This window comes from Phocoena phocoena, chromosome X, assembly GCF_963924675.1.
Source record: "Phocoena phocoena chromosome X, mPhoPho1.1, whole genome shotgun sequence".
NCBI lineage: Eukaryota > Metazoa > Chordata > Mammalia > Artiodactyla > Phocoenidae > Phocoena > Phocoena phocoena.
In genome coordinates this window covers 113,731,786-113,759,718 of record NC_089240.1, presented here as the reverse complement: position 1 = coordinate 113,759,718, position 27,933 = coordinate 113,731,786, and the positions used below count along the sequence as shown (strand labels likewise).

At 36.3% G+C, this 27,933-nt stretch overlaps 1 pseudogene; it reads right to left on the bottom strand.

The window, feature by feature from the left end:
• Nucleotides 1–14,508: 14,508 nt before the first annotated feature.
• The window catches only part of LOC136142256 (P2R1A-PPP2R2A-interacting phosphatase regulator 1-like), a 36,379-nt pseudogene continuing 22,954 nt past the window's right edge, over nucleotides 14,509–27,933 (bottom strand).

The following is a 27,933-nucleotide window of genomic DNA, read 5'->3' as shown; positions in this document are numbered from 1 at the left end:
AACTGCTAGTATCAGTGACACACAGAGGGGAGAAGGACAAGAGGTGAGGCTGTAAATAAATTGGGACCAGATTGTAAAGGACTGTGAATGCCACATTTATTCATTTAGTCAGTCACTAAATATTTAGTGACTATCTATTACAGGCCATGCACTGTTTTAGGCACTCTAGCCACTTAGTGAACAAAATCAGAAAACGATTCCTGCCCTGAGGGAGCTTACATTCTAGCGAAGAGATACAAACAATAAAAGTAGTAAGTAAACTACAGACAGTGTTAGAAGGTGAAAAGAGAAAAGGGAAGGTAGAGCAGGCTAAAGGGGATCAGGAGTGCTGGGAGCAGAATTATTATATTATTGTAATATTATAATATATTGTTATTAAATATTAATAATTAATATTGCACAGAGCAACATTAAATAGAGTGGCTACCCCATTGCAGAGTTTAAACTTATTCTAGTAATGAGGAATCACTGAGGTAGGCATTCATATATGTTCATCATCATCTGTGCCATATCCACATACCACCTGATACTTGATACCTAATGATTTCTTTAAATCAACTTACCATTCACGAATTAAATTTGTTTTAAATGAAGTTTTATAACACCAGCATAAATGGAAACCCAGTATTGCATGCCATGAGGGCCTAGAAGAGGGTACTGGATGATACTAGGACTGGCCTCTTCCCTTCATTACAGAGAACAGCTAGTCAATAAGAACAGTAACAACCAGCACATTTAAAATTGTGTGCTTATTATTTGCCAGGTAGCTTAGCATTTTACATGCAGCAGATAATTAATTTTATCTTCTCAGTAATTCTATGCTGTAGGTACCATTATAGTTCCCATTTTTTAGGAGGAAATTTGGGCAAGTGATTAACTCTCCCAAGCCTCAGTTTCCTCCTAAATAAATGGGGACAATAATGAGGATATAGATTTAACACCTATCTTTCTCAAACTATTCCAAAAGTTGAAGAGGAAGAAACACCTCTGAACTCATTCTACGAGGCCAGCATCACCCTGATACCAACATCAGACAAAGACACTACCAGAAAAAGAGAATTACAGGCCACCAATGAACATAGATGCAAAAATCCTCAACAAAATATCAGCAAACTGAATCCAACAGCACATCAAAAGGGTCATACACCATGATCAAGTGGGGTTAATCCCAGGGATGCAAGGATGGTTCTATATCCACAAATCAATCAATCAAAGTGATAGACCACATTAACAAACTGAAGAATGGAAATCATATGATCATCTCAGTAGATGCAGAAAAAGCTTTTGACACAATTCAACATCCATTCATGATAAAAATTCTCAACAAAGTGAGTACAGAGGGAACATACCTCAACATAATAAGAGCCATATATGACAAACCCACAGCTAACATCATACTCAATGATGAAAAGCTAGAAGCGTTTCCTCTAAGATCAGGAATAAGACAAGGATGACCACTCTCACCACTTTTGCTCAACATAGTATTGGAAGTCCTAGCCACAGCCATCAGACAAGAAAAATAAATAAAAGGAATCCAATTTGGAGAGGAAGAAGTAAAACTGCCACTGTTTGCAGATGACATGATACTACAGAATATCCTAAAGACACCACCAAAAAACTATTAGAACTAATAAATGAATTCAGTAAAGTTGCAGGATATAAAATTAATACACAGAAATCTGTTGCATGGCTATGCACTAACAATGAATTATCAGAAAGAGAAATTAAGAAAACCATCCCATTTATAATTGCATCAAAAAGAATAAAATGCTAGGAATAAATCTAACCAAGGAGGTGAAAGACCTATACTCAGAAAACTATGAGACACTGATGAAAGAAACTGAAGATGACACAAACAGATGGAAAGATACACCGTGTTCATGGGTTGGAAGAATTAATATTGTTAAAATGACAACTCTCTCCAAGGCAATCTACAGATTCAATGCAATCCCTATCAAAATACTAATGACATTTTTCACAGAACTAGAACAAATTATTCTAAAATTTGTATGGAAACACAAAAGACCCCAAATACCCAAAATAATTTTGAGAAAGAAGAACAAAGCTGAAGGTACAACACTCCTTGCTTTCACACTACAGTACAAAGCTTAAATAATCAAAACAGTATGATACTGGCACAAAAACATACACGTAGATCAATGGAGTAGAATAGAGAGCCCAGAAATAAACCTACACATATATGGTCAATTAATCTATGACAAAGTAGGTAAGAATATACAATGGGGAAAAGACAGCCTCTTCAATAAATGGTGTTGGGAAAATTCAATAGCTACATGCAAAAGAATCAAACCAGACTGACTACTTTCTCACACCATATATAAAAATAAACTCAAAATGGATTAAAGACTTAAATGTAAGATCTGAAACCATAAAACTCTTAGAAGAAAACATAGGCGTATGCTGTTGACATCGGTCTTAGCAATATTTTCTCAGATATGTCTCCTCAGGCAAGGGAAACAAAAGCAAAATTAAACAAACGGGACTACATCAAACGAAAAAGATTTGTACAGTGAAGTAAACTATCAACAAAACGAAAAGCTCCCTAATGAATAGGAGAAGATATTTGCATATGATATATCTGATAAGGGGTTAATACCCAAAATATACAAAGAACTCATACAATTCAACATCAAAAAACCCCAAACAACCTGATTTAAAAATGGGCACAGGATCTGAACAGACATTTTTCTAAAGAAGACATACAGAAGGCCAACACGTACATGAAAAGATGCTCAACAGCACTAACCACCAGGGAAATGCAAATCAAAACCACAATGAGGTATCACCTCACACCAGTTAGAATGGGCCTCATCAGAAAATCTACAAACAATAAATGCTGGAGAGGGTGTGGAGAAAAGGGAACACTCTTGCACTGTTGGTGGGAATGTAAATTGATACAGCCACTATGGAGAACAGTATGGAGGTTCCTTAAAAATCTAAAAATAGAACTACCATACGACCCAGCAATCCCACTACTGGGCATATACCCTGAGAAAACCATAATTCAAAAAGATACATGTACCACAGTGTTCACTGCAGCACTATTTACAATAGCCAGGACATGGAAGCAACCTAAATGTCCATCGATAGATGAACGGATAAAGAAGATGTGGTATATATACACAATGGAATATTACTCAGCTATAAGCTGCTGCATAGCACAGGGAGATCAGCTCCGTGCTTTGTGACCACCTAGAGGGGTGGGATAGGGAGGGCGGGAGGGAGGCTCAAGAGGGAGGGGATATGGGGATATATGTATACATATAGCTGATTCACTTTGTTGTGAAACTAACAGCAGAAACTAGCAAAACATTGTAAAGCAATTATACTCCAATAAAAATATTAAAAAAATTTTTTAAACTAAAAAGGAATGAAATCTTGCCATTTACGACAACATGGATGGACCTAGAGGGTATTGTGCTAAGTGAAATAAGTCAGATAGAGAAAGACTACCGTATGACTTCAGTTAGATGTGGAATCTAAAAAAGAAATGAACAATCAATCATAACAAAATAGAAATAGAGTCATAGATACAGAGAACAAACAGGTGGTTTGCCCGAGGGGAAGGTGGGTTGGGAGGATGAGTAAAATCGGTGAGGGAGACTAAGAGGTACAAACCTTCAGTTACAAAATAAATGAGTCACAGGGAACTAACATAGTGTTGTAGGTCAATTATAGTTCATTTCTTTAAAAAAGGAAAATAGGGCTTCCCTGGTGGCGCAGTGGTTGAGAGTCCGCCTGCCGATGCAGGGGACACGGGTTCGCGTCCCGGTCCGGGAAGATCCCACATGCCGTGGAGCGGCTGCGCCCATGAGCCACGGCCGTTGAGCCTGCGTGTCTGGAGCCTGTGCTCTGCAACGGGAGAGGCCACAACGGTGAGAGGCCCACATACCGCAAAAAATTTTTTAAATAAATAAATAAGGAAAATAACCTAAATGCCCCCAAATGAGGGTCTAATTGAAGAAATTGTATACTTATAGCTTCTAGTCAGAGTTTATAATAACATAAAAAACTTTTAAGATTTTAAATAAGTAAAACAACAAAACACATAAAATTATATATACAGCATGATCACAAAAATATTTCAAAAATATGCATAGACGAAAAGACTGGAAGGAAGTACATCAAAATATTGTTGATTATCTTTGGGAGTTAAGACTATTAGTAAATTTTTAATCTTGTAGTTCTTTGACTTTTCCAATTTTTCTATGAGTATGTATTATAAAATATAAACTTTTTAAAAAAGTTTAAAATTTTTATTTATTTTTATTTTTTAGAAAAGTCAATATAGGAGAGAAGGGCCCATGGCTTCTGCTTACTCCATGTCGTGCTTGGGGGAGACTTGGAGAGGGGACAGGAAGGGAACAGAAGCTCCCAGCTACATTGATCCCTGACCACCAACCCCACAAAATCCAATGATTGAGGTTAGAGCTAGATTACTGCTTTAAAATACAAACACCTCCCCTCAGAGTTAAATTTATTGGTCACTTTAATTTTCCTGCGAAGAACTTTAATCAGAATGTCCAAATTGATTACAGACTCGCTAGGATGGGAGTTTTGATTAGAAGAGGGGAAGAAGATGAACCTCCGGAGCATCGGCCCTGGCCCCTTTTGGAAGAGGGCAGACCTGGAAGGTACCAGCAGAGGGAGGGAAGGCTGGCACTTGGGCAGCTGGAGGGAAAGAGGCAACAGAAAGCAAGGTGGGACAAAACTAAAGACAAGCTATCAACTTCGGTTGTCTCTAATTCAAGTCCTTTGGGGAAAGAAACAGAATATAAATACAATAAATAATACATCAGCAGAGAGACAGTGCCTAGTTTCTGTTAACATGCTTAGTCTCTGAAAGTGTAGTACTGCTATTCAACTTCCCGAGGAGTGAGCTTTGTTTCTAAAAAAGAAAGCCACTTTCATTCGTAAGAAATAATATGGGACTTTGAACCACTCAACCTAAGAATCTGAACCCGAGATATATCTTTTCCTGGTTTCAGTTATCATTGAATAATGAGACTCCCATAAAGTCACACAGATGAAGCCAGGTTCCCTGAAAGGCTTACAACCAAGAAAAGTTCAATATAATATAGTAATGCAGTCCTTCAATATTTGATTTCTAAAGGGAAGATGAATCTTTGAACGGAGTAAATAATAATATTTTTAAATAGCTTAGAGAAAATTGGAGACTGAAGAAAAGCTTCCCATGGAAACAGGAAAACTAGGAGCAGAAGGGTTATATCTCTGACATAGAGCAAGCACTGCTTAATGACCCCCAATAGTCCTCAAATGTGATATTATGTGGGTCCTATGTCACGAAGGAAAACAGTATTGGATCTGTTTGATGCAGACCATCTACGATGGGATAGACGTCCCTAAAGGCAAGTACAGCACCCCTGCTTTCACAATGTAGGAAAGGAGACAGCAAAATCCTTTAGTTGATAGCCTGGTGAATGTGGTACCACATTTTCTAGTACACAAATAGCTTCCTTCTCCTGCCCAACACTTGAGGAGTCCCAGACAAGACTCAGACAACCCTGGCACTTCTGCTGGAGTTCCTGTTTGGTAAACTGAAATTAGCAAAGTTTGTTGCTTGGTAACATGTGCTCTATTAAACGCTTGGATCTTGGGTACGATGAAATAGACCAAGTACATCCACTATTTTGTTTTGCTTTTTTTTTTTTCTTTCTTTCTTGTCACCAAGATCCAAAGGCTAATACCATGCTTCATAGTTTTCCAGGTACCCACAACCCCCTAACCAACAGGACACTGGCAAATCCCTATGAAAGTCAGACTCTTCTCCTGCCAGTAGGTGAGGGAGTTTGGGAGCCTACAAACACATTTAGTATGTCACTGAGACTTTAGCAGGCCACAGATTCTCTTGAACTGACTATGATTTATCTATGAATTAAGCCTCTGGAGAAAGTCGTCAGTTTATTTTCTAAATCAAATAGGATTATCTTGTGAAGGAAGTATTCCCCTTAGCTGATCATTTTAAACAGTAGTGAATAATTGCCTTTGGCCAAATACCAAAACCCAAGATCTACAAGGTAAATTCTTTGAAAACAAATATAATCTGATGAGCATTTTTGATAAAATAAATATTTAAACATATTTCCTCATTTTCATCGATGGCTTTCTTATCTCAAGCAACATTTAACACAACAAATCCTTTGGAAAAATAGGATTTCAAAATCAAAATATTATTTAAACAAACTACATACATGAGGCACATAAATGAACATGCATTGCTGGTGGGAATATAAAATGGTAAAATTACTTTGGAAAACAGATCGGCAATTTCTTATAAAGTTAAACATGCACTCGCCATATAATATAGCAATCCTACTAGGTATTTACTTAAGAGAAATTAAAATACACATCTACACAAAAGCTTAAACACAAATATTCATAGCAGCTTTATCTGTAATAACCCCCAACTGGAAACAACCCAAATGTCCATCAAAAGGTGAATTGTACCATATACATACAATGAAACACAACTCAGCAATAAAAAGTAATTAAGTACCGATACAGGAAGCAACATGAATGGATTTCGAGGACATTCTAAGCAAAAGCAACCAGACACAAAAGAGTATATACTATATGATTTTATACATATATATGAAATTCTATAGAAGAGAAATCTAATCTGTAGTGATGAAGTAAAGGAGATCAGTGGTAACCTAGAGCCAGTGGTAGGAGTAGAGGAAGATTAACTACAAAGGGTCAGTGGACATTTTCTGTGACAATGGAAGTGGCTATATCTTGACTGCAAGGTTAAAATAGGTGAAACTTATAGTAAGTGTGGAAATTATATCTCAACAGAGTTGATTTTTAAAATAGTATAAATGAAAACTCTTCAAAAGTTGAAAATTTAAAGTTATATCTGCTTAGCAAGTGTAACTATTAAGTATCCTGTGCAAATTGTGTACCAAGATGCAGTCTCTACAATTAGGAAACTACTCTCTTGAAAAAACTGAGCAAATAGGAACATGTGGAAGGCATTGGGCCCAATGCTATTCGGAGCTGGTATATACAGTTAACCAGGTTCTTTTAAATAGTGCCTACCATGTGGAAGGATTGGCAAAAGGAATAAAAGGAAAGGATTCATTAGGCTGGAAAGGAGACCAATACACACTAGGTTGGTTGGGAGATCTGGGATCAGATCAATGACAATAAATGATATTCCAGTACATCACCATGAACCCTGGCTTGTCACTGTCATCTTGTGAGGTGCCTCTCAGTAAGGAGGCCAATTAATCTGGATGCAGCTTGACCTTATCTAAAAATTGGTACCAAATAACTGGGACAAAGAGTAGAAAATGGTATAGGACAAGAGGTTCTTCAGATTCCTTGGCCAGACTATAGGGAATCCCTTGCCCTCCCCATCAGTGTGGAAGCTCTCTCATTCTCCTTTCAGTGTTTCGTAAAAAATTCTACTAGGGTTTTTATAAATGCAGGAGATCAGATGAGGAACAGATCTGGAATATTTTATTCATCTATATAGCTTTAGAAATTAAAAGATGGGAAAAATAGATAATTGAGTATCTCTCATATATAATCTTAGGATAGGGTTCAGAGTTCAGTCACACCACACTGGGAAATATTCTGAAATTACTTTTTTAATCAGAGGGATCTAATAATATCACAATCTTTAAGGAACTTTTGATGAAATGTGAAAAACAAGTGTGGAGTGTTGTGGTCACTTCAGGGTGCCACACTTGAAGGATATTGACAAATTGGAGGCTAATGGCCAGGATGGTAACAAGGCCTGGAAACCATCTCAGGGAATAAAATACTAGAATGGAAACCTTGAGGAGAAAAGATCTGTCTAGACATGGTAGCTGTTGCCAAGCATCTGAAAGTCTACATCTATGGGAGAGGTGATATAGACTTTGCCTATTTTGTGGCATTCCCTATGACAAATGAAGACCAAAGGATGGAAGACAGATTTTAGTTCAATATCTGGGGGAATTTTTGAATGAGTAGAACTTCCCAATAGTTGAAAGGCTCTTTGACGCTCCTTCAGTGAAAATTCAAATAGAAGTAAGTGAAGAATCCAATAGCAGTAAGGAAGTGCTAATCCTCTTATCCTGTCCCTCACATAATTAATAACTGCATATGAGTTTCTAAAACATATTTAACTTCTATTATTTCTTGATTATACAAGTAACAGATATGCCATGTGCAAAAAATTGAAAATACAGACAAGCAAAGAGAAATGCAAATGAAAACAAAATCATGCATCTTCCCATCTCCCAGAGATGTAAACATTTTGGCATATAGCCTTACAAGAACTTTTTCTGTTATAGATCCCTATAAAATATATGCATATACCTTTTAAAAACAAAAATGAGATCCCATTAATCACACTGCTTTTTTACTTTATGATACAGTATAAACATCTTTCCATATCAAGTAATATATGACCATGTCATCATTCTTAATGGGTGCAGAGATTTCCATGAAATGAATGTACTGTAATTTGTTTAATCCAATGTTTCCCAAAGGGCATTCTACATAACATCAATTCCACAAGATGACCCTCAAAAAAGAGAACTTAGGCTACATAGTTTAAATATGCTCCATACCATAACCCCTTTCTTGGGCTTTCACAATGTTAAAGAAATTAATTAACGGAGTTTCCCAAACTTGACCATAGGTTCTCCACGGCCTCTCCCTTCTTTAATTCTTCAGGACACTTACTTATTCACATTTTATAAAACACCCTGATAAGTGCTGGCTTAACTGATCCTTTAGTGTTAATACTACGTTTTTTGTTTTTTATATAAAACTTGCCATTTTAACCATTTTTAAGTATACAATTCAGTGGCATTAATTACATTCACAGTGTTGTACCATTCCCACTATCTATTTCCAAAAGTTTTTCATCATTCCAAACAGATATTCTGTACCCATTAAGAATAACTCCCCATTCTCCCTCACCGGCCCCTGGTAACCTGTAATCTACTTTCTGTTTCTACAAATTTGTCTATTCTAAGTAAGTGGCGACATGCAGTATTTATCTTTTCGTGTCTGCTTATTTCACTTAGCGTAATGTTTGCAAGGTTCATCCATGTTGTAGCATGTGTCAGAACTTTATTCCTTTTTGTGGCTGAATAATATTCTGTTGTATGGGTATACCACATTTTTATCCATTCATCTGGTGATGGACAAAAGTTGCACCTTTTGGCTGTTGTGAATGAATAATGCTGCAAGGAACACTGGCATACAAGTACCTGTTTGAGTCTTTGTTTCCAAGGAGTGGAATTATTGGATAATATGATAATTATATGTTTAATATTTTGAGGAACTGCTAAACTGTTTTCCACAGTTGCTGTGTCATTTTACCTTCCAACCAGCAATGTGTAAAGGTCCTATTTCTCTGCATCCCCACCAACACTTGCTATCATATGTCTTTTTGATTATAGCCATCCTCATGTATGAAGTGGTATCTCTTTGTGGTTTCTATTTGCATTTCCCTAATAACTAATGATGTTGAACATCTTTTCATGTGCTTATTGACCATTTGTATATCTTCTCTGGAGAAATGTCTATTCATGAGGTCCTTTGCCCATGTTTTGATTGGGTTATCTTTTTGTTGCTGAGTTCTAGGAATTCTTTATATATTCTGGATTAAACCCTTATCAGATATGATTTACTAATATTTTTTCTTATTCTATAGGTTGTCTTTTCACTGTCTTGTTAATGTTCTTCGATGCGCAAAAGTTCTTAATTTTTATAAAGTTCGATTTATCTATTTTTTTTCTTTTGTTGCTCATGCTTTTAGTGCTATAGCTAAGAATCCATTGCCAAATCCAAGGTCATAAAGATTTACCCCCTTTTTTTTCTAAAAGTTTAATGGTTTTAGGTCTTAATATTTAGGTCATTGATCCATTTTGAGTTAATTTTTGCATATGGCATAAGGTAGGAATCTAACTTCATTGTTTTACACGTGGATATTCAGTTGCCCCAGCCCCATTTGTTAAAAACATTAGGTTTTTCACGGTGGCAAAGAACATTACAGTAAACATCCATTTCAACCTGTCCTATATTTTTCCCTAAGAAAAATTCCTATGAGTTGCTCCATCAAAAGATGTACACATTTTAAGGCTTTTGATACATACTACCAAACTTCCTCCAGAAAGGACATTAGGAATCTACTACAGTGAATTCAAATACCACTTTCCCCACACTCTTAACAGACTTGTCTATTATAAAATTTTTTAAATCTCTGCTAATCAATGTGGCATGGAAATGTATTCCAAATCAAGTTTAAGGGAGTTTTAGCTGAACTTCCCTTGATAGCCCGAACATGCTAGCCTTAGAACCTTCCCCTCCAAAGACCTCACACTTATGAAAAGATTATCTAAGAATAAGACCTGATGTAAACCACTGCAGAGTTTAATATGTCTAGCTAAGGAAGCAAACTAAACCCTTCCTCTCAGGAAAGCGGGACTAGAAATGAAAAGTATATTTAGGTTCCTCTGCTGGATAGTGTAATTTCAAAGTATTTCTTTCCTCAGCACAGAGTCACAGACCAGCTGTTCGCGACTTTCAAGTGTGTCCTTTTTCATGTGTGTTCAGTGGAGAGTTACCAAACACGAGTCATGCCAAAAAATCAACTAAACTGAAATTAGAGGAAGAAATTTTTCTTATAGCCGTATAATGATTATCAAGGAAAAAGAAAAGGCTATTTTGCTGGTTATCTGCTTTTTAGTACTAGTTGAGTACTTCCAAATGTGTATTGGGACAGAATTTTTTTATAGTTGATGTTGCTTTTGGCCCTGTCTCCTTTGCTTCTTTGAAACAAATATACCAAGTATAGGGTTTCCCTGGTGGCGCAGTGGTTGAGAGTCCGCCTGCTGATGCAGGGGACACGGGTTCGTGCCCCGGTCCGGGAGGATCCCACATGCCGTGGAGAGGCTGGGCCCGTGAGCCATGGCCGCTGAGCCTGCGCGTCCAGAGCCTGTGCTCCGCAACGGGAGAGGCCACAACAGTGAGAGGCCCACGTACCGCAAAAAAAAAAAAAAAAAAAAAAAAAAAAAAATATATATATATATATATATATGTATACACCAAGTATACCTTTATTTTGTTTTGTCTCAAGCTGTAGTTATAGTAGAAAGAAAATTTTATGATTAGTGTTTTGTCAGTGGGAACTTGTTATTAATATGGAAATCCTTAGAGGATCATCTATCCACACAAAACAAGAAACCAGGGGGAAATGAGCTTTCCACATTTCATCATAAAGCATGCATAATTCATAGAAGAGAGGAAACTATCGTTGAGGCTGAAGAAAATGAGTTTCTTGTTGCCAGAAAGAATCAAAATATTAGGTACAAAGTTCTCTAATTTCCTAAATATTTTCTTAAGGCCTTCTGAAATTTAATGTCATCATGACTTTCGCTGTCATGCTAGCAAAGATGAAGGCAGATGTTTTTACAGAATCAATAACATTTTAAGAGGCAGAAGGGATCTTACAAATATCTAGTCCAACTCTATTTTACCGATTGGAAATATGAAACCCAGAGAGGTGACGTGACCTGCCCAAAGTCATACAGAGCTAGTGACAGAGCTGGACCTACAAGTCAGGCTTCCTGACTTCTGTACTCACTAATAACGTAGGCTGTTCCCTCGCCTAAAAGGTTGGTGTGAACCAATGTTACCAATTTGCTTTGCTGTCAGTAATGCCACAGAGATCGCCGATTACATACAATAGCTTATTGGGCAATCTATGGGATTCAGTTAATAACTGCATCAGTTTGACACATTTCTTCTGAGAGACTAGGGTCATTGTTTCCCATTATCAAGAAAGTTGAGCAAGTTTCCAAGATTCCTGTATTCCTATATGATTCCTATTTCTATTCTTTTCCACCTATACCTTGTGGACATTTGTAAAAATCAATCTTATTTACTCTTGGGTTAAGAAGCTCATTTTAAGAAATGCTGTGAGATATCGTGGAATTTAAGGGAAAGAAAGCTACCTTTTCACCAGAGTAACCTATTGTTCTCTGGCCTTTTAAAAATGCACAATTTCAACTATCTGAGAGTGAAGTCTACCTATATGATGTATTTTTCAAGCTCAACTTTTAAGATTTAAAATATTTAAAAACACTTCAGGCAAATTGTAATTAGTTTTCTCCATAGATATCCAAAGTACCATACATGCATTTTCATCATGGATATTTATATATAGTTGCTTCTAGGTGAATTTTAAAAATTCATTTAGCAGATGAGATTAAATATCCTGTAGTGGGAGTACTAATAACTCAAGGAGCAGGGACAAAGATTAATGCAGAATTAGAATCTTAACTCGTGTGCTTTTAAAATCTCACTTGATTTGCCTCAGTTCTAAAGAGCCAGTGAAACAGGCCACGTAGATACAAATTCTAACTCCATACCCATTTTTAATGTAAGAGCTTTCTAATAGTGAGAGTTGTCCAACAATAGAATGAACTGGCCTGTGACGGAGTTCAGTCAGTCACTTTGAAATCACAAGATTTCAAACTCAGGCTAAAAGGTAACCTGTCTGGAGTTCTTAAAAGGATTCTTGCAATGAGAGGTAGATTAAAAGGCTTCTAAAATCCTTTAAGATCTAAGTTTCTGTAATTTCAATATTGTCTTTCTCTCATACTTTTATAGTACAGAGGTCCTTTCATATGTGTATTTATAGTCATATTATCTTAGACTGCCTTGTACCATCATTTTTGCACTTATGTTATCCTGCTTAAAGATAGCAATAGTATCTCACTCATCTTCGTATAACCTACAGTTTTAAGTATAGTTTATGTACACAGAAAGTATTCATTAGATACTTGTTGAATATACTTGAAATTACAAGCTTGATTAGTTGACTTAGTCATTATAAATTTTAAGAACCATATTTTTTTCCCTGGTCTGAGAATCTAATTTATTACTGCAGTGAGTTTTCGTGTTAGGATGTATCTGGGTGCTGCTCTTTTATAAGGTTATAAGTAAAATAAGAATACTTGATTGAACACGAACACATATTTAAGGGTTAAAAACGATGCTTTTAAAGTATATGAAAAACTATTTCCATTTTCATTTATCCTCTTAGTGACAATGTGAAAACTAGCATATATATATACACCTATATACATTTATAATATGTAGGAAGAAGACATACGAACACTTATGTACAATATGATCACCTCTTGTTCTTACATTTTTTTAAAGATGGGTTATAAGATAGACAATTTAAAAAACTAATTTAAGAAAATTGGAACAATCAAAATACCAAAACTATCCTGTTGTGGGTTGAATTGTGTCCCCAAAAAGATAAATGTTGAATTTCTAACCCTCAGCACCTGTTAATGTGACCTTATTTGAAAATAGGGTCTCTACAGATATAACAAGTTAAGATGACGTCATGCTGGATTAGGGTGGGCCCCAAATCCAATGACTGATGTCTTTATAAGGCCATGTGAGAACACAAGGACACAGGGAGAACCCCAAGTGATGATGGAGACAGAGACTGGAGTAATATGTCTGCAAGGCAAGGATTTCTGGCAACCACTAGAAGCTAGGAGAAAGACATTAACAGATTCTCCCTTAAAGCCTCCAGAAGGAACCAATGCTGCTGACATCTTGATCTTGGACTTTTGGCCTCCAGATCTATGAGATAATCCATTTCTGTTGTCTTGGGCTACCCAGTTTGTGGTACTCTGTTATGGCAGCCCTAGGAAACTAATACATGTCCTTCCCTGTGGAAAACTGGCATGACAATTCCTTGGCATGTTTAGGATAACAAAACATAGTCTTTCCATAATTTAAAAAAATCAACCACAGGGCTTCCCTGGTGGTGCAGTGTTTGAGAGTCCGCCTGCTGATGCAGGGGACGCGGGTTCATGGTCCGGTCTGGGAAGATCCCACATGCCGCGGAGCGGCTGGGCCCGTGAGCCATGGCTGCTGAGCCTGCGCGACGGGAGCCTGTGCTCCGCAGCGGGAGAGGCCACAACAGTGAGAGGCCCGCGTACAGCAAAAAAAAAAAAAAAAAAAAACCCACAAAATGCCTCATGTAAAAGTTAGAATTGCTTTGGTCTGAAAATTAATAAATAGAAAATCATTTAAGATATGGAGCCCCCCAATACACAAGCTCGAAAGGTAACAGAATGGAAAACAAAGTCCTCAATTCTGAGCATATTATAGTGATTGTGGCATCCTAGGATTCAGCTAAAACAATAAAAACTAACGAAATAGAGTGAAAGAAATTGTCTAGGTTGAAAAAAAAAAGTATATTGAGATGAGATAGCCAAGATTACCAAGATTTATTGATGAAAGTTCCTCACACAAATCAGTAGTAGTCTCACCCCCATTGTTCACTTTCTCCATCCTTAGTCTTTGTACTTGATCATTCTGAAAAACTTTTTTGCTGAAGTGTCGATAGCACATGGGGACCTTTTTTTCTGTCATTGGTCTATAATTTCAGCAAGGAACACCACTGCAATCACACCTCATTCCATGAGGACCCCCTTATATGTTCACAACTCGTCCACTGAAGTCTGGCAAGAAGCTAAGTAACAAAGGCAATATTGATAGTTCACTTGTCCTTAGCCAATTTGTGGAATCCTATCCCAGTTTCAGGAGACCATATGATTCCAGTCATCTCAGAAATATTCAGTTTCATTTATTCACAGGTGAATAGAATCTCCCCCTGCCGTATATATACATTCTAATCAATTCCATCAGGGCTATTGTCAAAAAATTCTTGATGCCAATCTTTTTCCCATGTGGAATATACCTACATCAGATTTCCATCATTCTGATTATTTCTAATGACAAGGAAAAACGTTTAATAAATATTTTAGATAGCCACTCCTACCTTCATTAGCTGAGGAAATTTAAACCAATTTTCAACTTCATTTCATGAAGATACATTTCTATTTTTCAAAATGCTAATACTACCCCCAATTACCTAAAGCACTTACTTTATATTTAAAAATTTTAATACATGATTTTTCTTATTTAAAAAATCCTTAAGACTTTTGAATAGAAAATTGGGTTTTAAACAAACCTTTATAGCCCTTTGGGAACAAGTGGAAGTGCATGGTTCTTGCAGAAAAGCCCTAACATATTAAGCCTATATTTAATCAAATCAGTAGTCATGATGATGAATAAAAGGTAATTCATAGAAATGTAAAACACCACAATTTATCCGCATTGTCTTTTTTCCACACTTAATTAGAGTACAAAATTGATCAGGGATAACCAGGTTAAGTACAAATTGAGTGAAGCCCCAATTACATATTATTTTCTTGCTATTCAATTAGCTTCCATTCATCTTGCTTCCCCTACCTATTCCTCCCCAACAAATTACACATCCAAGGATTCATGTCAAAAATTGGCAATCCTTGGATCAACACAGTATAACTAGCTTAATTTTAAAACTGCTTTTGATAGATGATTTTTCCTTACCAAATGGAAACTAGCAATTACTGAAAATATTAAAAACTGGCATAAATATTCAGTACATAATTTGAAAAACCATTTTACCTGTTGATTAATGGAACAATAATATTTCATTAGAATGTATAATTTTATTTATTTATTCACATAAATAGATAGAGCTCTCAATTATTTTTTAAAAAAATCAAGGTACAGCATATTTCTATACATTAGCAACTTGAAGATGTATGATTGTATCGTCAACATACTTCTTATTTAGAAAACATCTTTGAAAGTATTACTACATTGCTTTTAAGGGCATACCCAGGAATTAGACATGCAAGTTCTATAGATAAACAGAATTCTAGGAAATTAAGAAGAAAAGATAAATAGGAAATAGTCTAAATTATACCACATACAATCCTGTTATTACTCTAATATGTGTGTGTGTGTGTGTGAGAGAGAGAGAGAGAGAGAGAGAGAGAGAGAGAGAGAGAGAGATCAAGCGAGTGCACGTTTGTTTCTCCATTGCTCTATTGGGGAGAGTCTTGGGATAGGTAAACCACTTAGTTAAAAGCTCATCTGCTAGAATAAATAGAGAACTAAAATCAGAAGGCAACACAGGAGAGTTTGTGACAGTGCTGATTTTAGTTGGTGAATTATGAGAAGACCCTGCACTGCTGCTGTTTCTATCAAGAGCATCTGAAGATAGACTAGGAAAAAGAAAATACCACTCATTGATAACAGAATTCAAGAGATCTCTGTGCTTCGTCTACAAATGAATGCAAAATATGTGAAGCAAAGAATTGGCATTAGTTACAAGAGCAGTTTCATAAGAGCAGTAAAACAAAACCAATAGTAACAGTAATAAAAATCCATTCACTGTATTTCCCATTTTGATCATTAAAACTTGCTTTACTGGCACACTTTTAAATAATATGCTCAGCCTAACAAAGCACTCAAAAATCCAAGACAGAAAAAATGGGGCAGAAGATGACTCTTTTCCAAGATTGCATTTTTATGTATATCTCTAATACCTCTTAATCTAATGCCAAAACCCCACTTCTAAAAATGTGTCTAATAAATCACAGCAAGATCTTTTTGGACCCACCTCCTAGAGTAATGGAAATAAAATTAAAAATAAACAACTGGGACCTAATGAAACTTAAAAGCTTTTGCACAGGAAAACCATAAAAAAGGAAAAGACAACCCTCAGAATGGGAGAAAATATTTGCAAACAAAGCAACTGGCAAAGGATTAATCTCCAAAATATACAAGCAGCTCATGCAGATCAATATCAAAAAACAAACAACCCAATCTAAAAATGGGCAGAAGACCTAAATAGACATTTCTCCAAAGTAGATATACAGATTGCCGACAAACACATGAAAAGATGCTCAACGTCACAAATCATTAGAGAAATGCAAATCAAAACCACAATGAGGTATCACCTCACACTGGTCAGAATGGCCATCATCAAAAAATCTACAAACAATAAATGCTGAAGAGGGTGTGGAGAAAAGGGAACCCTCTTGCACTGTTCGTGGGGATGTAAATTGATACAGCCACTATGGAGAACAGTATGGAGGTTCCTTAAAAAACTACAAATAGAACTACCATATGCCCCAGCAATCCCACTACTGGGCATATACCCTGAGAAAACCACAATTCAAAAAGAGTCATGTACCACAATATTCATTGCAGCACTACTTACAATAGCCAGGACATGGAAGCAACCTAAATGTCCATCGACAGATGAATGGCTAAAGAAGATGTGGCACATATATACAATGGAATATTACTCAGCCATAAAAAGGAACTAAACTGAGTTATTTGTAGTGAGGTGGATGGACCTAGAGACTGTCATACAAAGTGAAGTAAGTCAGAAAGAGAAAAACAAATACCGTATGCTAACACACATACGTGGAATCTAAAAAAACGGTACCAATGAACCTAGTGGCAGGGCAGGAATAAAGACGCAGACGTTAGAGAATGGATTTGAGGACATGGCGGGGGAGGGGAAGCTGGGATGAAGTAAGAGAGTAGCATTGACATATATACGCTACCAAATGTAAAATAGATAGCTAGTGGGAAGCAGCCGCAGAGCACAGGGAGATCAGCTCCGTGTTTTGTGACCACCTAGAGGGGTGGGATAGGGAGGGTGGGAGGGAGTCTCAAGAGGGAAGGGATATGAGGATATATGTATACATATAGCTGATTCACTCTCTTGTACAGCAGAAACTAACACAACATTGTAAAGCAATTATAATCCAATAAAGATATAAAATAAAAATGTGTCTACCATATATTAATGTCACACGTAAGTGTTGGGGAGAAGAACTAAAGTAAATATTATAGTATCCATTTGGGATATTCATTTTTTAAAACTTCTAAAAATATTTCATAATATACCATACTTCTGAGTATATACAATAACCAAAGTAGACTTAAAAACCAAGTTAAAAGTGGCCGATGAATGCTTAAAATCTCATGTTAATACTCACAATACATTCCTATCAGATAGCTGGGTAGTATCAGAAGAAAGCACGTTGGTTGTGTCTTGGAAAAATCTCTCTGGCTGATGTTCAAATGTCATTTCACCTATGACGAAAATGCAGATCAAGGTAGATATATTTTGTCTAGTGTGTTTATTATGCTTTTAATTGCAAAAGTAAAACTTGTTCATTGCAATTAATTTATAAAATACAGAAAAACAAAAGGAAAAAAATTTTACATCACCATTATCCAGAGATAACCATTTTTCAGTGATTCCTGAATGTGTGTATACATGATTTTTTTAAACGAAATTGGATTTGCACTGTATATAATACTGATATGTAATCTACTTTTTGTTTTTAATGATTATAATTTTTCTCATATTAGTAACTAAATTCTACAACATAAATTTATATAGCTATGTAGTAAGGATGTACCATACTTTAATCTCATTCCTTATTTTAAAACTTTAAGTTACTGCTCTCCTTATTTTGCTAAACATACACAATGAACTAAATAGATCAATTTTTTTTTTTACAGCATACAATGAACAAAATAAATACATTTTCAAAGATTAGGGAGAAAAACTTAATCTCAAAAAACCACATTGCTATAATCTTCACTTTGAAGTAAATGTTACACATTCATGTGATAACCATGTCTGGATGTGAGTAAAACTGATGATCAAGTCCATAACTTCTATGGTGGAATATATCTGAATGATAAAACACTACGGCCACCTACTCATTAAAAAATATCCCTAGGAATAGAGATTTCCAGACCTTCCTTAGGAGTATAATCATGGCTCATAAAGCTCGAAAGAGGTCTAGGTATTATCATATCTCATGCCAGATACACTTACACCATTATGGAAAAACTACTCATCTCTCCTTTTTGGTTTAAATTAAAAACAAGACAAATCAAAACAAATTCATCATAGAAGAAAATTAAAATTTTCTTTGCTAAAATCATTATTACTCGTAAAACAATATTTATAGCTGCCCAATCTCTGTAGATTTCTCAGAATTCCCACTTGAAGCCTTATTTTTTCTTGCTTGTTCCCAACGGAAGTAATTGCTGCTAATCACCATAAAATATGCCTTCATATGCTTGGAGACTCTAACCCTTATTTCTCCTCCACTTTACAGAGAGTCCTCATTCTTTTTTTGTTTTTCCCCCCCAGGACCTCTTTTTGGTTTTTTATACCATCTTTCCCCACACTTCACTTGTATTAATGTGATCATCGGACATACTTTGTTGTTTCCCAAATAAATATTCATATTCCAAAATATATAATTAAAATTAAATTTCTGTTTAATCTGTTATTACATCTGGAAAGTCAGATAAACTTTGACCAGATCTGTATAGACTATATCTGGGAGGGTCTGACTTAAAACATATAGACCGTGTGGTACTTATAGAATTTGCTTTGGAGTTCTTAGGGACACCTCAAAGAAATGAGGCAGTTAACTTCCAGAGCAGCTGAAAACTAGGTACAAGAAGCTCATGTGGAACATGCCACATCCACCAAAACACTGGATGGACACCAAGTCTATTATGTCAAAATTGAAATATAAAAACAATTTTTAAAATCATAAATTCTAAGAAAATTCCAGGCATTTTCAACATCATGAAACATTTTATGTGTTATCTTAAAAGAAGAATTATTTTAATTTAGTAAAACATTGTCTTTAATTTAAGCGTATTTGATTTTAAATACTCAAATGACACCCCCCCCCGACTTCCTAACAGCTCTTCAACTGCTAATACATTTGAATGTTTTTTCAACATTAGCCCAAACTTCACAGCACAGGTAAAAGACACTTAAGCTAGGTCATTGATCCATTGTCATAAAACAATGTGCTTAGTTTGTAAAAGAGCATTTTCCAGAACTGATCTCCTCTTAGTCTTAGAATATAACGAGTACACGCTGAGTTAGGTATGTTGTTAGGAAGACTGCCATTAATTCATGCCAAATGCAGGGAACATTGCAGTGCATTTCAGTTTCCTTCCCTCTAGTTTTGCTCTTCCCCTACCTCTGCCCCCCCACCTCCATTTCTTCTTCTTTCTCCTTCTTCTTTCCCATCTTAATGGATTTTTCACAAATACACATTTTTAAGTTTAATCTCCTTTCCCATTTTCCCTTCTTATTATAGTTTAACTTTGTATTAAGCCCATAATTCAGTAGTCATATCCAAAAAAGGGAAGAAGTACATAGCTTAGTGAGGCAGGGGTGAGAAAGGGGATCCAGAACTGTGGCAGTTTAAAAAGAAAAACACTTCTGTTCTTTCCCTGCCCTTTTATTACTGAATAGGTGGATCATTTTCCATATATTTAACCAAACAGAACCCCCATAAACAACTGAAACATCAACATACATTTTAGCATATATTTTTAGTGCTGTAAGTGGATCTAATTTGTGTCAACTTATTCATATGATATCAACGTGTACGTGTAGTGGTGGGGCAGGTCAGGGGTTGAGATTCAGGAGAATACTTGATGGCTGAATCACTCTATTTATTCATTCATTCCCCATCTTGTTTCAGAAAGTATTTAAGGCAGCTAGCTTGGTGAATTATACAATGAAAATCATAATAGTTGACTAAACTGGAATTAAAATTTTCAATTCACATGGCCCTTTATAGCTTTCAAAATGTCTTTACACATAGTTTCATTTCAGTGAAACAAAAGGCCTCTAGTAATTTATCAAATATGTTTTAAATAAATAAATCCTTTAAAATGAATTTTTGTATAATACTTGATTTTATGTGATATCTTATGAAAATAAAGTTATATTTATTTCTGTTGGTAGATAAAAGTACCTTTTCTTTTTAATGGTCCAAGGATACTTGGTCTAATAGTGTTGGTTGGGACTTTGACTTCTTCTAAAATAAAATTATAATCGTTACAAGAAAACATTTGAACAAGATCAGCTGTGACTATTTCGTTATAACAGATCTAAGGATATACACTAAAAGAGGACTGTATGTAGTATCCCACATCACATGATTTCATTGCTTTTCTCTAAATCTAGGTAAAAACAGGAAAGCCTCAGGACAGAAAACTGTCTTGTAACTTATAAGGATTCAGGATTTTCCCAAGTTGTGGGGAAAAAAAGCTAGAAGGACCTGTAGTCCTGGCTGTGACCTGCCTTAAGACAAGGTGAAAATCATGAGTGAATAAGGGGATATGGTTGTTAAACGTTCATTTGTTCATTCGAGAGTTAGCTCTGATCCTTATGAACAAGCTGGGTCAGAGGATGGCTATGTTCAGACAGGGTTAATGAATTACTGATTCTTCATATGGTCACATGTTCTCACACATTCTTAGTTGATTCTTTTCAAAAACACAAAAAGGGCTTCCCTGGTGGCGCAGTGGTTGAGAGTCCGCCTGCCGATACAGGGGACGCGGGTTCGTGCCCCGGTCCGGGAGGATCCCACATCCCGTGGAGCGGCTGGGCCCCCGAGCCATGGCCGCTAAGCCTGCGCATCCGGAGCCTGTGCTCCGCAACGGGAGAGGCCCGCGTACCGCAAAAAAAAAAAAAAAAAAACCCAAAACGATGACATTTTAATTTAGCTAAAAAGACATTACTTGTTTGGTTGTCACAGAACCTGGAGCTACAATTTTTTTTTTTTTTTTGGCTGCACCATGCAGCTTGCGGCTCTTAGTTCCCCAACCAGGGATTGAACCCGGTATAACTTTTCTCAGAAAGCAGATTAGTGGTTTCCTAGGGTGGGCAGGGGTGGGGGGAGGAGATCAAGTGCGAAAGATCATGGGGAAACTGTTCAGAGTGTCGGAACTGTTCTATATCTTGATTATGGTTATGGTTACAGGATTGTACACATTTACCAAAATTAATCAAATCGTATACTTAAAGGTTGGTGACTTTTGTAATATGTAAATAATAGTTTAAGAAATGAAAGGGAAAACTGCCATTTTGAATCAGCTATAACTATAGCAAAATGTATCCCCCAAAAGATTTGGGTGGTGAAACATTGATGTTTTATAAGTATTTCAAGGGACACAGACTTTTAGACACTCCTTTCTTACCTTCTCAGTCACCCTGGTGAGAGAAGCTGTTGGGGGTGCTAGAATTAAATCAGTGGACTTTGGAGAAGGTGGTTTCCCTAAATCGTTGTTACTCTTTATAAGCAGTGTCCAATTGTAGCACCTATTGCTTACTTATCAAGTGCTGAGGGTGATAGCTATGGCACGGGGAAGGGAATCCTTACTGCGTCAGTGGTTGTACCATGGAGCTCTCACCATCCTAAAGCAAGCAGGGAACCCAAGATTCACTTCAATAAGCAAAGGCACCTTTTGCCTTTTGGGAAAGAGAGCTACATGCTGGATAAGGGGCTTCCCTAGCACCCAAAAAAGACCTAGAATGTGACTACTCAATATTGAGCAATGCCTAACAGATACACAAATCCTAAATTTCAGTCTTTCTCTTTGGGTTTGACCTGTGATTTGTTATTGAAAACTACAATGCCGTGTCCAGGAAAGGATCAAAAAAGCTTTGGTTAGAACTAAGATACAAATGGGACAACAAAAATAAACAGCTATAAAAATGTTTATAGATTTTATGTGGACAAAATCAGGACCACACAATTCAGGATTTTAAAACATGTTCTTTTCTTCTCCAAGACACAAGTAAAGTTATATTACATGTTTCTTTCCTCTTTCTAACACACTTGCAGATTTACTCACTAACACTTACATTAATTAGGATTAGGTCAGTTAAGGGAATCCAAGAGCCTCTATAAATTGTATTAGCACCAAAACATGAAAAGTGACAGGCTCCAGAGGTTATCTACTCATTCTTCAGGACTTATTCCTAAATCAGGAATAGATGGCAATCTAAGGCGCTCAGGGCTCAAAAGAAAATAAGATGTCACTGCTTCTGCTGATGACCCATTTCCCTACCTAATAATCCCCAAATCTAGAAACTGACATCTAACCAGAACCTCTTCTACTCAAATTTCAGCTCAGTTCTTATTTTGTCATTATCTGAGATGTCCATGGAAAAGAACCCTAAACATCATTCAACTACCACAACTTAGTAATTATAATATGTACAGGGACATAAAAAAATGTTAGCAAGGAATGTAACTACATTCCAAACATGTTTAAATGAAAGGCTGTACGTTAAAATGCTAGTAGGAGTATATGTATTACAGGCATAAAAATGCAGTATTTTCCCAGTAAATCCATGGCCTGTGGTTTAAAATTCTAATATATAGTTAATAAATTACATAGAAGGGAGTGAAATCATTTATCATTTCATCATCTAAGCAATTCAACCAGCACAACTGAACTTTTTTTAGACTCACTAGGACAGAGAGGAAGTTGATCCACAGGAACAGTGGTTTTGTATCAGACAACTATTTACTTTGAACCCCACTCTCAAGCAATTAGTTATTTTTATGGGTAAATCATAAACTGTTTCTTAAGAGCAATAAAAAATTATGCAGGGCTTCCCTGGTGGCACAGTGGTTGAGAATCCACCTGCCGATTCAGGGGACACGGGTTCGTGCTCCATTCCGGAAGGATCCCACATGCCGTGGAGCGGCTGGGTCCGTGAGCCATGGCCGCTGAGCCTATGCGTCCGGAGCCTGTGCTCCACAACGGGAGAGGCCACAGAAGTGAGAGGCCCGCGTACCGCAAAAAAAAAAAAAAATTATGGAGCATATATAATTTTAGTTTCAAATGAGAGTTTAAATGTCTAGAAATGACAGCAAAACTAGGTAGTGCCAACATGAAAAATCAGTAAAAATTTCAAATTTTCTACAAAATTGAAGTGCTAATACCATACCATACCATACTTCAAAGTTTCTTTCCAAGATTGACCCATCTGTATTGCAGTTTGTACCTCCTTACAAAAGAAAAGATGTCAGTACTGAAGTTTACCTACCGAAAAAAAAAGATATAACTGAACATGATCAGAATAGTAATTCAATGCACACTACTCACCATTCATGCACTGTTTCCCTATTCATTAAATCCACGGCTTCTTCCTGAAAGGTGAGAACGTGAGGATAAACCGAATGCCCTGTTCCTATGATTTGACAAAGTTTTACTTCATTTGGCTGTACATTTATTATTATTCACTGGGCTATAGTAGAGCTAGAGTATAAACAAATCTCTAAACAAGTGTCCGGTTCTCTACTTTTCATTGTTGCACCTACCACACAGAGATCTATTACTTATGCATTATAGTACATTGGATATGCAGGAATTGATTAGATGAAAAACTTTGTACCTTTCTTCATTCAAAAGAGAAAACATCAAACATTAAACATTAAACTATTTTTCCAACCATTAATACTATATTAACAAATAGCACTCACAGTCCAACAAACTAAATGTCTTTCAGCATGGGTTTGCTTAAGCAAATGATGGTACAAGCATGATTTAAATCTAGTCATTGACATTGAAAAACATGTATTACATATTAAGTAGGAAAAAACCACAAATGCTTCTTATGTAAAACTAAATGAGAGGTGCTCAGAAGGATGTTCCCCAAAAGGTTAACAGTACTTATCAATGAGTAGTGAGATCTGTGACAGTTTGTTCTTTCTTTCTCTGTACTTTACCATATTGTTTGACCTTTTTATAAGTATGCAAGTATTTTTCACATAAATAGTTACTTAAAAAAACAACCCACATATGGAAAGACATCCTGTGTTTGTGAATTGGAAGACTTAATATTGTTAAAAAGGCAATACTACCCAAAGTGATATATAGATGCAAGGCAACCCCTATCAAAATCTCAATGGCATTTTCTGTCAAAATAGAAAAATGACCTTGAGAAAGAATAAACTTGGGAGGACTACACTACCTGGTTTTAAAACTCACTACACAAAGCTACAGTAATCAAAACAGTGTGGTTCTGGCATAAGGACAGACATATAGACCAATGGAATAGAATAGAGAGAGCCTAGAATAATCCCTTGCGTATATAGTCAATTGATTTTCAATAAGGATGCCAAGATCATTCAGTGGGGAAAGGACGGTCTTTTCAACAAATGGTGCTGGAAAACTGAACATCCACATGTGAAAGAATGAACACTTTCCTTACACCATATACAAAAGTTAACTCAAAATGGATCAAAGACCTAAACTTAAAACTTAAAACTATAAAACGCTTAGAAGAAAACATAGGGCAAAAGCTTCATGTCATTGGATTTGGCAATGATTTTTTGGATATGATACACAGGTAACAAAAGAAAAAAATAAATTGAATTTCATAAAAATTAAAAATTTTCTGCATCAAAAGAGAGTGAAAAGACAGTCACAGAATTGGAGATGTTTGCAAATCATATATCTGATAAAGGATTAATATCCAGAATTTATAAAATATTCCTACAACTCAGTGACAACAACAAAACAACTCACTTGAAATACAGATGGTCCCCAATTTACAATGGTTCTGCTTATAATTTTTCAACTTTACGATGGTGCAAAAGCAATGTGCATTCAGTAGAAAGCCTACTTCGATTTTGAATTTGACCTTTTCCCGGGCTAGTGATATGCGGTCAGATACTCTCTCGTGGTGCAGCTCCGCGGCAGCCATGGCAGCTCCCCGTCAGCCATGCAATCACGGGGGTAAACATCCGATACCCTTACAACCATTCCGTACCCAGACAACCATTCTGTTTTCACTTTCAGGACAGTATTCAATAAATTACATAAGATATTCCTCACTTTATTATAAAATAGGCTTTGTGTTAGATGACTTTGCCCAGCTGTAGGCTAATGTAAGTGTTCTGAGCACGTTTAAGATAGGCTAGGCTAAGCTATGATGTTCAGAATTTCGCTGCATTAAATGCATTTTCATCTTAGGATATTTTTAACTTATGATAGGTTATTTGGAACATATGCCCATCACAAGTTGAGGAAAATCTGTATGGGCAAAGGACTTAAATAGATGTTCCTCCAAAAAAGATATAGAAATGGCCAATAAGCATATGAAAAGATGCTCAACATCATTTTTTATTAGGGAAATGCAAATCAAACCCATAATAAGATACTGCTTTACATGCATTAGGATAGGCATTATTTTAAAATATGGGGGAAAAAAAAACAAGTGTTGTTGAGAATGCAGAGAAACTGGAACATGAATTGCTAGTGGGAATGTAAAATGGTGCAAACTCTGGGAAAAAATTGGTTTCTCAAAAAGTTAAAGATTAAATTATCATATGATCCAGCAATCCCATTCCTAGGTATATACCCAAAAGAATTGAAAGCAGGGACTCAAACAGATACTTGTATACCAGTGTTCATAGCAGCAGTATTCACAAGAGCCAAAAGGTATCTTTACCAGATGAATAGTTTTTTTAGATGGTATATACATACAATGGAATATTATTCAGCCACAAAAAGAATGAAGTTCTGACACATGCTACAATATGAATGAATCTTGAAAAGATTATGCTAAGTGAAATAAACCACACACAAAAGAACAAATATTGTATGCTTCCACTTATATGAGCTACCTAGAATAGTCAAATGCATAGAGACAGAAAGTAGAACAGAGGTTACAGGAGTGGGAGGGTAGAATGGGGAGTTATTGCTGAATGGGTACGGAGTTGCTGTTTGGGATGATGAAAAAGTCCTGGAAGTGTAGAGTAGTGATGGCTGCCCAACATTGGTGCTAAATATTATGCGGAACATGAAATAAGCAGATGAGCCTTCCCTTAAAGAGGCCTAGAATCACATTGGAAAGACAAGCTTTATTATATACATTTAGTCAATCTCCAAAGTAAGCATAGTCATAGCCCAGGAGGTATACAAGATGATCCACTGAGAAGAAAAAAGAAAACAAAATAGAAATTTAATTTATATACTTTAAAATCCAAGACAGTAAGAAATGAAAGCTTGCCGATATTAGACATACAGATTGACACTGGTGCCCTCACTCAGCCCATAGGGTCCAAAGATCTTGTGAGAGGAGAGCCTTTTTTTGGCCTTTAGCTAAGTACAACTACTTGCAGTTTTATCTAGTTTTAACTAAACCAAGCACCGCAAAATGGACAAGTGCCTTAACAAGATTCCCACGAGAAACCTTGGACAGAGATTAGTAATGCAAGTCTGCGCAGACAACAGCCTCTCCTGGCACAGCTTCTCATCAGCCACCTGACTGAAAACACAATGCTGAGCTAATCTGCTTTGTCAGGGAGCTGGCTAAAGTAATTCTAATCCTCAAGACCATTGGAAACACGAATTCATACTGACTCTCAATAATCATCTATAATTAATAAAATAAAATTTTAAAATTTCTAGAAACATCATTTCATCTTCATCTCATCCTTGTTATATCTCTAATCTTGCATATATTCTATGAGTCACACTATATGCTGGCACTCAATATACACTATATTCACAGTATATGGCGATAATGTAAATACAATAGACATAAATTGGAAGCATGTGCTCAGTTTTTATTGATGCAGTGCGTGATTAAAAGAGTTTAAATATTACTGTCTACAGTATAAACAATGAATGTCATAAATAGTCTGTAATAAAGAGTGGTGTGAGTTGTGTGACTTAAAATTTGACCTCGGCCTTGAAAGACGTTTAAAATCTGGACAAGCAGAGGGTGGAGGGGAGGCTGTAACAGCAGAAGGAACCATATGAACAGAAGTTTAGAGGAGAGAAAGTATATGGCAGGTTACACGGTAGTGAGACTAGTTTGGTTGAAAGGGAATTTGCACTACAGAGCAATGAGAAAGAAAACTGGTAAGAGCACCAGATTTATGGGATCTTAAATAATTGAAGAGATTGAATTTAAAGAGTTTGGGCAGAATAGCATAGCTGTTAGGACCACTGGTTTTGGAGCCAAACAGAACTGAGTCAAATCCCAGCTCTATAACTTACTACCTGTGTGACCTTAGGCAAGCAACTTAACCTGAGCCTCAGTTTCTTCATCCTATAAAGATGATGATAATAATAAGGATAATGACGTGGTTGTACAGTTCCTATTAAAAGGTCTGGCACGGGCTTCCCTGGTGGTGCAAT